The 12991-nt window shown below is 37.5% G+C and overlaps 1 long non-coding RNA gene and 1 other non-coding gene across 6 annotated transcripts; both read right to left on the bottom strand.

Annotated features, from left to right (window-relative positions):
* Window positions 1-746: 746 nt before the first annotated feature.
* On the bottom strand, window positions 747-11911 carry LOC126473591 (uncharacterized). Of its 5 annotated transcripts, none has more exons than XR_007586509.1 (11): window positions 11851-11886; window positions 11226-11347; window positions 10868-11018; window positions 10450-10519; window positions 10252-10286; window positions 8492-8554; window positions 5153-5194; window positions 1738-3320; window positions 1513-1554; window positions 1306-1339; window positions 910-1069 (listed from the first exon to the last, which is right to left on the bottom strand). It is a non-coding gene; the product is annotated as an uncharacterized LOC126473591 (long non-coding RNA). The 5 variants fall into 5 exon arrangements; XR_007586510.1 differs by having other exon boundaries at window positions 11235-11347; window positions 11851-11883; XR_007586511.1 differs by lacking the exons at window positions 910-1069; window positions 11851-11886 and adding an exon at window positions 747-892 and having other exon boundaries at window positions 11226-11725.
* LOC126476753 (small nucleolar RNA SNORD31) lies at window positions 11115-11181 on the bottom strand. Its single transcript, XR_007587208.1, has one exon. It is a non-coding gene; the product is annotated as a small nucleolar RNA SNORD31 (small nucleolar RNA).
* Window positions 11912-12991: the final 1080 nt, after the last annotated feature.

The raw sequence follows: 12991 nt of genomic DNA, 5'->3' as shown, positions 1-12991 counted from the left end.
TATTTTTACTTGAGAAGTCATTTAAAAATATATATACAAAAAATGTGTATTTACACATTCTGTATTTGTCTTCAGATCAAACAACTGCCCACACACAAATTTAAGGCATGAGTTAAGGTACTCAATGTAAGTTGAACACAAATTTCTCCTGGCAGCTGCTGCAGGAAACTTTCCAATTTGATAATGAACTTCCACATGTCAACACGGCTCATCATCCTATTTCTACACTTTTGCCCAAATAAAGTTAAGCAAGGTTCAATGTATCTCATCCTCCGAAGTTCTTAACAAAACCATAAAAATCATTACTCTGTTCCAATGCATCAATATCTGAAGAGCTTAATGCATTTTCTAAAAATTGTACACATCACTGAGAAGAAAGTAGAGGTGATAAATGGAAAGCTGGTTTGAACACCTCGGTGCTTTACAATGTAGGTTCTTGGTATGCCCCTTCATTTCACCTCCCTTTGAATGAACTTCCCAGCTACATAGTACCTCCCACATTCAGACACCAAACCAGATCTGAACAAACTGCCAAAAGATTGTTCCCAGACACTTACTGAATCCAATCCAGATAACCTTCCATTCCACAGAAATTTTGAAGGCATATGGCAACCATTTTAGAAATTTGAAACTTGCTTTTAACTTTCAGCATGACAAACTGCAATTTTAGCAGCCATCCACCTGATACTTTACATACAAAACCATTTGAGGAATAATTTGATCAATCAATCAACCAACCAAGACAATTACTCTTACAAGAATTTTCAACTGAAATCTTTATTGACCAATACTTTACAAGTGGAAGTGGAACACACTAATGTCACAAACAAAAATTATTACTTTGCTGACAATTACATTCCTGTTGATTTTCGATAACAATGAACATGTATACCTGAAACAAGAATCATGAAATAAGCACAATTCCTGTATCATCATCAAATGAAAAGAAAATTTAATGATATCAGAATCTTTCAACATCATTTCTTCAGATTGACTAGGGCAGTGTTTGTTGTTCATCATTAACAGCCAATAATATCTGGAAGCACAACTGGGAGTTTTAATTACATACCTGCAAAAAATAAATAAATTAATTAAGTACCCAGATAAACACGATAAACTTATGGTAGAGCTTACAGTTAATTCAGACATCATCTACCAACATTCGGATAATCCTTCTGGTGGAAACCGCGAATGAAGACTTCTATTATCATCACAATACTGGACTGATACTTAATTGTACCCCTCGGGTTTACACAATAGGTGCTATTGAACATTACTATCTAGACAAACTTAAGATATACAAACCTGAAAGGGCAGACACCTTAAGAGACAGCACAAACTGCAACAATGGAAACTTGTATTAACGAAATTACGCAAGCCAGCAAGATATATCATTATTACAGATAAAAAAATGATCAGCAAGTAATTCTCACTCACAGTAAATATGACAGGGATAACTAAACATCACTTCTATACACACACATGCAACCAGTAAATGCCAAGCACACTCACCCCAATATGCGACAAGCATACTCCAACGTGCACCTCTGAATCCTGAAAAATAAAAACTTATATTAGTAACACAATACATACATTTACAACTAAAATTAATGTTAAGTGTGATCAGACACATTCAACCATCATTAGGCAGTAACCCTCTGGTGGAAACCGCGAATGAAATACTGAAATTTTCATCACAGAATTCATAACTGAATTACATAAATGTTATCCACTTACCATTTCAGAATTTACAGTCCCACTGGATGTAAGCAATGGTAAACTTCACAGTTCATGCCAATTTATCAAAACATCTTTCCAGCCTGCTACACTCAATACCCTGCTCACCTGATCTGTATATTCAAAGCAACCTAGACATTACACTACACAATTTGACTAACTGCAAAATGTTCAAATCTGTTGTCCAACTCTTGTAATACTCTTTCAGTAGTTGCAAACCACTAGCACATTTAACATTACACATAGTATCACAAAAACTGACAATACTTAATGTTTTGTGTGGTACACTGAGCAGTTTTAGAGACAGAACCATATACCAACACACAGTGTGGGCACTGGAGAGCACTGAAGTGCATTCCACATTAAATAAATCCAACAGGACCAGCACACAGTGCCATTTCCATTACAAATGGGCTTCAACTGTGTTCTTCCTACATCAATGCACTTCATACTTCAGCAGTGCTGAACCTTATAGCAACCCAATGATTGGGATACATGACACTTGTCATTCTGCACATCAACTGTAGTTCAGTCATATTGCAGCAACATGTCCATCCAAACATTTACTGGTGCTACATCCTACAGGATAAGCAAAATACCTTTAATAAATGTGAAATAGATCAGTCCCATTAGTCTGGTGGAAGAAATGGTCTCAGGCCAGTTAATACCAACCTTGCACAAAGATTATGATCTCCCAAAAGTTGACAATGTGTCTAGTAAATGTGCATTCATCCACAAATCAAACCATTGTAACTTACTGCTAGTCAAGTAAGAATGATCCCTCATGTTTCAGCAGCTACCACAAAAAACAGTAGCCTGAGGATAGCATTTGCAAGTACCAAGCATAAGTACAACTACTTTACTGCACATTGTATCCCCCTATGGCAGAAAATGCCTGTGTGCAACTCGGATGTGTGTATAGCTGCGAACATGCAGTGATGTGGGGAACATATTTGGAAAATATTCCACATAATCTTGCATCAGCTCTCCCAGTGGAATCCATTTTGCTTGAGGAAAGCACTGTGTACCATTTCCACAGCTGTGTACTGGTAGCTGTCAACAACTGCACTGGCAAGCCACGCAATGTCCACAATAGGATGCACACGAGGACTGTTAGGAGTAATTTAGTTATGCACAGGAATGTTATTAGGCTCAGGCCACAGTACACAGATTTCTGAAAGGGCTGCATGCCTCCCACATTCGGACACCAAAAAAGATCTGAACAAACTGCCAAAAGATTGTTCCCAGACACTTACTGTCCAGCACAAAGGCCATGTGTTTCAGGATATGGGTTTCTTCTTAAAGTGTATTAGTTTGCCTTCCCACACAGCATATTACACATCTTGCCTGTGACACTGTCTTAAACAGCACTGGAACAGCACTCACCACACCACACCACACTGTAGTTTTGACCGCCAGTGTAATTCAATGAAACTTTCTTACTACACATCCCCAGACTAACAATTAGGCAAACCATCAAATGAGTGAAAAGTCTAGTAGACTGATTAAAAATTTTGTTTAAATGCCAATAACATAACTGACATGAACTGCAAAATTTCCTGAACTCCGAATTTGACCCAAACCTGCAAAAAACAAAAACAAATCTCAGAAACCAGAATTAAGACATGCAACACTAATTTATTAAGCAACATCTTATTCAGGGAAGTAAATGCATCAAAAATTCAGACATATGCTTGTCATATTCATCATTAAGTAAACTGGGCAAAATACATTGCAGCATGACAACCACCACCAATACAAGGTACAAAACAAAATCTAAATTCAAATGGCAAATCCTATAACACCACTTACATCAATACAACTAAGCAGCCCACATTAAAACCGATTTTCACTGAAATTTAGAACACATGGAACACAATGCAAGAGAACTATTGCGGAGACCAAATTTAGATCAGCATATTGCAAAGCAAGTGTGTGAAGCAATGGCCATTGGCACAAAATTTCTGCAGTGCTGAGAGAAAGTAACTTCAAGACACCTGGTTTCATAAAGAAGTGGCTCGATTATGTGAATTGATGAGTTAACAAAACACAGTTTGAATCTTTAAGAACTAGCAGGTAAGTAGTTACTAGATAAGAGTAAATCCTCATCACATAACGAAACCTTTGGCAAAGATTTTCTGCCTGTCTAGAAAAAGGCATTTTTCCAGTTTCAAAAATAACAAAAGCTTTAATTACTAAGAAGGTGGTTCTGATGACAAAGCTGTTCTACAGTCAAGTTCCTTCTCAAAAATTCTATTGAAATTGCACGACAGTCTTAAGATTCATAACTACTTCACTTCATATCACCGAGAAAAAGCTTCACAAATTCTAAATCTATACACAACACAACTCTTGACCTGCTTTTTAAAATCAACATAATTTAGCTGCAGCTATTTTCCTAGACCTCAAAAGCCTTCAATGTCCAACCATAAAATTCCAACAGGTTTACCACACAGCTGGTTGCAATAATACCTAAACAGCCACAGGCAGAAGGTATCACTTCAGTGCAAATTCAACATTATGAATAAAACAAGAAATACCTTTTTCTTACCAACAAATATGATATACTTAAGAAAATCCTAAGACTGCTGCTATTCTCGTTCTATGTAGACAACTGTTTAATATATTAACCCAAAAATTAATCATGTTTGCCAATGACTACCCTGCAGTCAACAGAAAGTTCTACAAGAAGGCTTTCCGAGGCATACGCCCAAAGTAATTGTAAATGCCGAAAATGCTGTGTGACAACTTTCCTGTACTCTCATTGCCCAGCCAAATTTATATTCAAGTGAGGTTAAAATCTGTATGGGTTCAGAGAAAGTTAAAATCAAATGCACAATTTTTCTAAGAAACTAATCCAGCCATGTGGAACAGCACTGAGGATACACTATGCAGTGCAACTCACTGTCCCAATAAGGAGTAATTTTCTGGAGACATGTTGGCAAAAATGTTTCTAAAATGCAAGAAGAGCTTAGTGTTCTCCATGTTCCTTACTCGTAACTACTGTGCTCACCCTAGACTACCCCTTGAAAACAGGCAGATTGCTACAGAACAAAACTGTACACTTTACCAGAGGGAATTCAAATACACACTTAACAGTCTATGACAGGTCTATCAAGAAAGCATAATTCACATTATACTACACAATAAGGTACGAGAGGAAATATTACATGTCCCAATTTTTAAAAGGCATTCACTGGAAGATATTCAGAAAACCTAAATAAGATTATGGATGTCTCTGGAGTGTTATAATGGATACTACTATCACTTCCATACTACACAAAACAGAATGGCAATCCACTGACTTACCAAACCTAGTGCCATAACAGGGAAATTGAAACAGCACCTCTTATTTAAGTATCTAACTACTAACATCCTCTGAAAAATTACAGAAGTATTACACAAGTGAACTTACCAGTTTCTCCGAGTAGTATTTCATAGTCCAGCCAAAAATGTCCTGGAAAGGAAAGAAACTTATTAAATTCTACATGACCACACCAATTACAATTAATTTAGGAAAGTAAATACACAACAAAATACAACTAGACACTATCCTGACTCCAGTAACAATGCCATCACAACTAAAGCTTTGTTGCTGTGATCTTGTTTGAAGACATGTTAGCCAAATCGGTGCAAGTATAGGTTCATTTGAGAAGCTTCCAGCATGCTCATGCACATAGCAGAATTCGCATGAGCAGTGCCTTCTCTTCTAGCTACATGAAGGATTGCTGTTTGCCATATGAGCAGTAGCAGCAAGTAGCCAGATGCTACACAAAAATTTTTCTAGCACACCAAAGCTGACAGATTCCCACACACGCAGAGCAAGCTGAGCTTTTTCAGAACTCCATGTGATCCCGCGTGTGTTTCACGATACTGATTTATCTTCATTCACAGCTCCCACATTATTAGCAATTCAACTATTAATGAACTTCTTCAAAAGTGCTGAGAAATGTGCTATTCTTAATGTCTTTCATAAATTTATGGAGATAATCGATTTTTAAAGTTGTATGCAAGGCAGGCAGTTGACAATTACACAGAACATGGATGTTTAGCGCAGCTGGTAACAATATGTTAACCAAGTGCAATTATTTGTGTGTTGGTTCAAATTTCCCAATATATTTTTTCTCTGTTAATTTGAAATACCTACAGCTCATAATTGTGAATGTCATTTTTTATGAATAATGCACAGCTCCTTGTTTCTAATTACATATTAGACACAAAATTCCTGTTTCCACAATGTAAGTTTCATTTTCAAGGCAAATATGAAAAACCAAATCCTCTTTATTTGGATTATGTCCATCGTCTTATACCAGAGGTATGTAAGTACTGTAGAAATATAAAAAATCATTTTCACAGCAACGAGTACAACAAATGAATGCTGCATTTTTACATTTGCTACTCTACTGTTACAATATGAACCCAACAGAACTGCTCTGGAGCCAAGCTGCAGGATTTGATCGGAGATGTAACAAGACTGTTGAGCTGCCAGATGTATTGGAACTAATGCACATAGCTTTTTCACACGTCACTCTCTAACACTGGTGGGATATATAACGGCTCGTCATAAAAAGAGAAATTGCCGTGTGGTTGACTTCGTGGATTCTGGTTTTGATAGGCTTGTTATCAACATAGCAGGTGACACTTTCAGAACTGAAATGTATTTCTCGGATTTGGATAAGGAAGGAGCTAAGAGATTAAGAAGACAACTAAGTAATACCTTCAGTGGCATCAATATTTAAGTATACGGTGAAATCTTTCAGTACTCTTACGTTACACAACTTATGCAGAAAAATTATCCCTTGGTTAAGTCAAGAAATTTCTTCATTCTTGTCTTTAATTACAGTAGTACATTAGCTAAAAAAAACATGTTGCCATTTTCATCTGGTTGCCTAAGGACCATATTGTGGGAGATTTGCAGTGTACTATTTCATTCTGCTTAAAAATTAAATGACATTCGAAACTATTGTTCCTAAGGTCGTCTTTTTATGTGTGAACTGCAGCTGGCCACGTGACTGCAGGCTAGCTGTAACAGCTGACCAGCCAGTGCTATTCAAGTTAAATGCACCAGTAAAGCTACATCCCATAATATCAGTAGGTTGATATGCCCATTAACACAGAGCACTAAACGTTTTATTATCGTACCCGACAGTACTCGAGACAGCTAGGCTGCAGCCCCACATCACATGGAAATCCAATAAGGATTCAGCAGATGCAGAAGAATGCACAGTGCAACTGTACATAAAGTTCATTCTTGTGATGAATGGATTATAGTACTTCCTCTAGGTCTTAAGAGTGTTTCTTAATTTGTGCTCTTTACATCTTAAATTTATGGAATGCCATTCTATGCTAAATTGTAAACTGGCACCATACCATGTTTTATCATCTTAACTCCTTATATGGCTTTATATTTATTCCAGGAGTAGAATATAGACTGCCAGTTGTACAGTTTCTTTGCCTCATGACCAACCTTATTAACTGTGTTTTTGAAATAATCAAAAAATATATTGCCCTTATTCTGGTGCAAACTAAACAGAAGTCTATTTTTGCAAGACATTTGCATTCCTTCTTACTAACTTTTTATGGTGGTGTGTAGACATAAACCTAACTGGAAATGTTATAGAACAAAATAGCAGTACAGCCCGTTTACTTGCACACTCTGGCAACTGCTCAAATGAACCTTATATCTCTGGGTTGACGCAAGGCACTGAGAACCCCCTTTTTAATGATCTTGCTGGTTGTTAAGAGTTGTCGGTACAACTACATCAGTTACCACTGACATGCTTACCAGCCAATCCTGATTCTCCCTAGATCTCTATTTCCTTGCAGACTTACTTCCAGAACCAACCGACTTTCTTGATGCCTCATCATGTGCCCTATTCACATTATCTTCATTTAGTCAATTCCACAATAAACTTAAATCTTCCCCAACTTTGTTCAGTTCCACTAACACTATTTTGTAGAACCATACACTCCCACCCAATGCCCTATCATCTTGCCTGATGAGTCCATTGTCCACATTTCCCCTCATACAAATGCTTTCAGTGAAGACTAGCCAACACCTCACATTACATGTCAAAATATTCTAACACTTCTGAACATTACTCATATACCTATGCTACTGTTACATAACAGTAAGTAGCTGAACTACACCTTTTATCCAAAGTATCTTAAAAGCACTTAATTTAAGAAACTTTATACATATGGAGATCTGCAAGGGCCATATAATAGAGGTCACACACTGGAAGAATTCTTGGCAATACCCCAGCCAACACCCGGTTTGAGCAAAGTACGCTGAAACTGCAAATCTTAACTGCCTGAACAAAGAAAATATGAAACATGTACAAAAGTCTTTGAAAATGCTGTTCAACCTGTCACACCTAGTGTTCTTTCAATACTGTAGTTCTATTATATTATCACAGAAGATGAGTCAACATCACTGACACTTCAACAACAAGCTACAATTTAACTTTTGTTTCCCGAGATTAATATTAAACTAGGAGCAGCTTTCTAACAATAACCAAACTCCCAATTAAATAACCAGTTACAATTTACAAAGGGTACAAGCCTGATCAAAAGCATAAAGACAATGTTGCTGAACTACGTATTACCCAGCTATTGAAGCAGGATAATATAGCTGAACAGCTTTTCATCTCCACAGCATAAAACGCCATACCTGAAATTAATATCCAGTATGGAGCTGGGGCTGTGGTACAACAATGAACAAGGTTTGGAATTTTATACTACAGCTTCTTACCTGTAAGAGATTTCCAAGAAGACTTCACAGGTTCACCAGCACTGCTCTACCCAGTATCAAGAGCTGCAACAAACAAGAATAGTATGAAACATGTTGGGAACACAAAAACTTCACAACAAATATATTTAAAATTGTGTTGTCTGTGACAGGATACACAAACCAGCAAACCATCCTGGGATGTGAGTTTTTAACAGACTTTAATTTACCCCAGTTCGGGGCCAGGAAGAGCACAGAGCAAATCCTGGTTGTGAGCTTGGGGTCTCCCTCTTTAGGTCAAGACTTGTGAAATGTCACAATACCTCAATTTCTTTCAATCTACACACCATGTAGTAGTTCAAATTGCTTTAAATTTCTAAGAAGGTAGCCTAATGCATAGTCACTTTGACCACATACAACAGAATGACATGAACATAGCAGCCCATTTCTCATGTACAAGGGTAATCCCGAAAGTAAGGTCTTATTTTATTGAGCGCACAGACCTGTATTTCAACACAATGGTTTACATCAGTCCATAGCTTGAACATTTAGCTATTTTTCGACAGTCAATATTTCTGTTAATACAGTTTTATAGACACTGTGGCAGTTTTTGTATGTCCATGACATACCAGCTCACCACCATGTTGTCCAGAAAGTTAAGAACCTCTTCTTTCACCTTGTCAAGAGCTGAATCGCTGGGACCACAATTAATGCTGAGACTGAAAAAACTCAATTCAGACCAGGAGAAGAGGAATGTTGAGCAAGGGTGTACCCATTCTCCATGACAAAACACACCCACACATTGCTCCCAAACCATTTCTCTCCTGCAACAGTTTCACCTATCACCTGTTCCTTAGGTTAAAAGGATATTTGGTCAGAAAGCGATTCAGCTCAGATGACAAGGTGAAAGAAGAGGTTTATAAATTTCTAAACAGCATGGCAGCAAGCTGGTATGACATGGGCATACAAAAACTCCCACAATGACTACAAAAATGCATTGATTATAGCTAAATGGTCAAGCTGTTAATCATCTAAACCACTGTAGAAATAAAGAGGTCTACATACCTATAAAAAAATAGGCGACCTTACTCAAGTTAACTCCAGCTCATCTGCACCCTATCTGGCATGAAAGTAGCAACATGTGACTTGTCAACCTATCGAAAGCACAAATTATTAGACCTCTAACCACAGCAGCAATAAGACCTCAATGCAGCTAAGGTTGTGGGGCCTACCACCAACAAATGTATGCAGAACAAATACAATATCGACTTTTAAGAACACAATACCTTTTGTAGGCATTCCACATGCCATACAGCAATGAGAGGAATTTACTAAGCAGCTGGCTGTAATACATCAAAACCAAAGCACGATAGTGCCATGAACATCTATATGCATACTGCCATGGAAGACAAGTTATTTCTTGAAAACTTATCTAATTAACATATGCACGAAGACCACTGTCCCACCCTGCACTTAACACACTCATAACGCTGTCAAAGATTGTTAACAAATCTCATATGCATGATGTCTACCAACACCACTAAATTTTGTACAGACCTCCAAGATTTTAACAGGTTAAATACATGTTAGAGTTAACTGGTTACAACCTGTGTGCACAAACAGCAGTGACTGCAGTTTCAAACTGTTGGTGAGACTCACTAAATTGAAAGAATTGAGCAAAACATGGTATAACAAAACTCACTGCAGACCTACCTCTTAACTACCCATTTACATATATTTCCAACACCCAATACAAAGCACAAAACAAGTGATTGGTTACTCACCAAAGTAATCTCTCATTCTCATCACTTAGGTACACCTGTAAAAAAAAGAAGTGCCTCAGAAACCAATACTTGACAAAACAGCGTGAATACCAGAGTGGTAACATCAGTGAGGGCAAGTAAGATCAATCACAAAATCATATGAAAATAATTATATCATCATTCCAGCAAACAATATAAAGGTTTATTGTACGATCTTACCTCTTTCATAAGCCTTATGACACCCACAATACCACCAATGGTGGCAAATCCACCTTGAGACAAGCACAACCTGGAGAACAATATACCAAATTAAAACATTGCAAAACTATTCTATGCATCACACATGTCACACATTTCGTCAGACAAATGCCTCAATATCCACATATAGTTTCAGGACTCTTACACATCATTCAACATACTTTTAAAAAACGTATATACCAATTTAATAGTACAAATGAAGACTACAGCATCACCGTATTTCATTAGTTGGCATTGACGGCCAATAGTCATGGAACAGTTCAAACCGCTACTTAACCCTCACAACCTAATTTATACTAAAAACTGTACACACAGCATTTCGACCCTTCACCTTACCACAACCGATATTATTTAAGCAAGAATCTCTTCATATACACACCATATTCCGTACCAGCAGTGCAGCTGCCAGGAGCTGATCACGGTCGCCCATGCCCATCTTTCCGGAAGGACCAAAGCTCAAATGTCGGAAAGTGGATGCACAGGTTTCGTGTTTGTCCTGCGAATCCGGACGGCAGCGAGACGTTCCCCGACTGAGTATTTGCACAAAATAAGTCACATATTAGCGTATTTACCGTAGGGGTTAAGTAGTATCTATTATAATTACATCACTTTTAGAACTCTAAAAGTAATCCTCAGAAAATCCACTCAGTCACCGAATTCAGACTGGGGCGGTTGTTGTTCATCATTGAAAAATATCTCCGGTAATTCTATTAAGTAACTATATCTGTAAAACTCACATGATATACATGCATTAGCTACAGCAGTTAGTATTTCGATGCCTTCACTTTGTAACGGATGTATATGCTGGCATTACGGCTCCGGATGGACCATTTCCTGCATTTTGCAGCACGACTGCCAACTAAAACAACGGTAGAGAATTAGCTACATTAGGAATAAACTTCATACTCGCCACGCTATTTAAGAAATCAGCAACTAATTTTATTCATAAGGTTTCATACGAACGAGACAACAGTATCATCATAAGCATACCACGAATTACAACAATATCGTCTCCTATCCCTAACTCATTCATGTGCATATTATTTTTGCCTACAATTAAGTCTTTTCAGACAAGCAACGACACATATCAAGTAAGTTACAGAAACTGAACAAACGATTCCGTCATCTAACATTTTCCTTCCCGATTCAAACTGTTTTTAACCGCCATTCCCGAAATTCAAATTAAACCACGTGGCTACCATACATAAAACACAAGTGTGTCTCCAATAAAACGACAAATTTTCACATAGAAGATACTAAAAGAATACGTAACGAGAAAACACATATGCCCTTCACGAACTTTTTCCAATTAAAAGCGACAATAACAGAACTACAACCTCAGAACTTCCACGATACACGTACCTTATACCACCATGTGATCCGTAGTCAAAATGGAAGCACAGCGCCCTCAGCAGATGGTTTTATAAGCAACCAAAGATGTTCCTTATAGTACTTCCACTTCACTACACATATCGATAGGTATGAGCAGTTGCCAGCGGGCTCGTGCGCATGCGCAAAACTGAATTCGCGTATGAGCAGTGCCTTCCTCCCGCTTCTAGCTGCTTAAAGCGTGGCTGTTTGCTGTATGAGCAGTAGCAGCAAGTAACCAGAAGCTACCCGGAAAAATTTTTCTGGTGCGCCCAAGCTGCCAGATTCGCGCATGCGCAGAGCAAGCTGAGTTATAGTGGGCGGGGGGAGCTCCTTCCCCACGTAATCCGTGTATATGTTTCGTGTCTTCGTTTACAGCTCCCACGTCAAATGAAATCAAAATGGACGGGAGCCATCAAGTGAATTAATATACATTATCATAACTAAGAAAGAACAAAATAAGTTAGTAGTTTCAAATTTCTGATTTTATATTATTTCCACGTTACTAGTCATCAACCATTAATGTCTTAATGAAGCTATTTCTGCTGTTTTATAGAGAGATTTGCTTCTATTAATTTTTTCCGCTGAGGCAGTTTATTTGAAACGAAATGTTTTGTTCCACACTATTGGTTACTTTCAACTTCGTTCAATTTCAAGTACAAATTTTCATTTTATGGGAGGAATAACATTATACCATAATAAAAAACTAATCATGACAATACAGTACTGGACCTCCAAGAAAAGTGGTATCACGAAAACCACATGAAAACCTGAATATCACGTACTTTAGAGTGCATCTGGACATAGAAATGTGCAATTAGAGCGGAATGAAGCATTGTAGTATGGTTTATGAAATTCCAATGCTACTGGAGTAGTCTCTGATGTCCTGTTCCTGTTATGACACTGTAAGATCTCTTAATGCTATATACATACGAACATACGTAAACATTGACTTGAAGCTGACTAAGTAGGCAAATTTTATCAGTAGTTCTGAACTAAATATTTTGTTTCAAATATAATGACAGCTGTAGCAGAATTTTACAAATCTGATTTCTGTTAAATAGTGTTTTTCGATCACAAGGCACTTGCCTAGTACTTCCTCTAGGCCTGAAGTTATTTCTCAATTTGTGTTTAC

Source organism: Schistocerca serialis, chromosome 4, assembly GCF_023864345.2.
Source record: "Schistocerca serialis cubense isolate TAMUIC-IGC-003099 chromosome 4, iqSchSeri2.2, whole genome shotgun sequence".
In the NCBI taxonomy this organism is placed as follows: Eukaryota; Metazoa; Arthropoda; class Insecta; order Orthoptera; family Acrididae; genus Schistocerca; species Schistocerca serialis.
The sequence above is the reverse complement of the archived record's forward strand: the minus strand, read 5'-3'. Positions and strand labels throughout refer to the sequence as shown.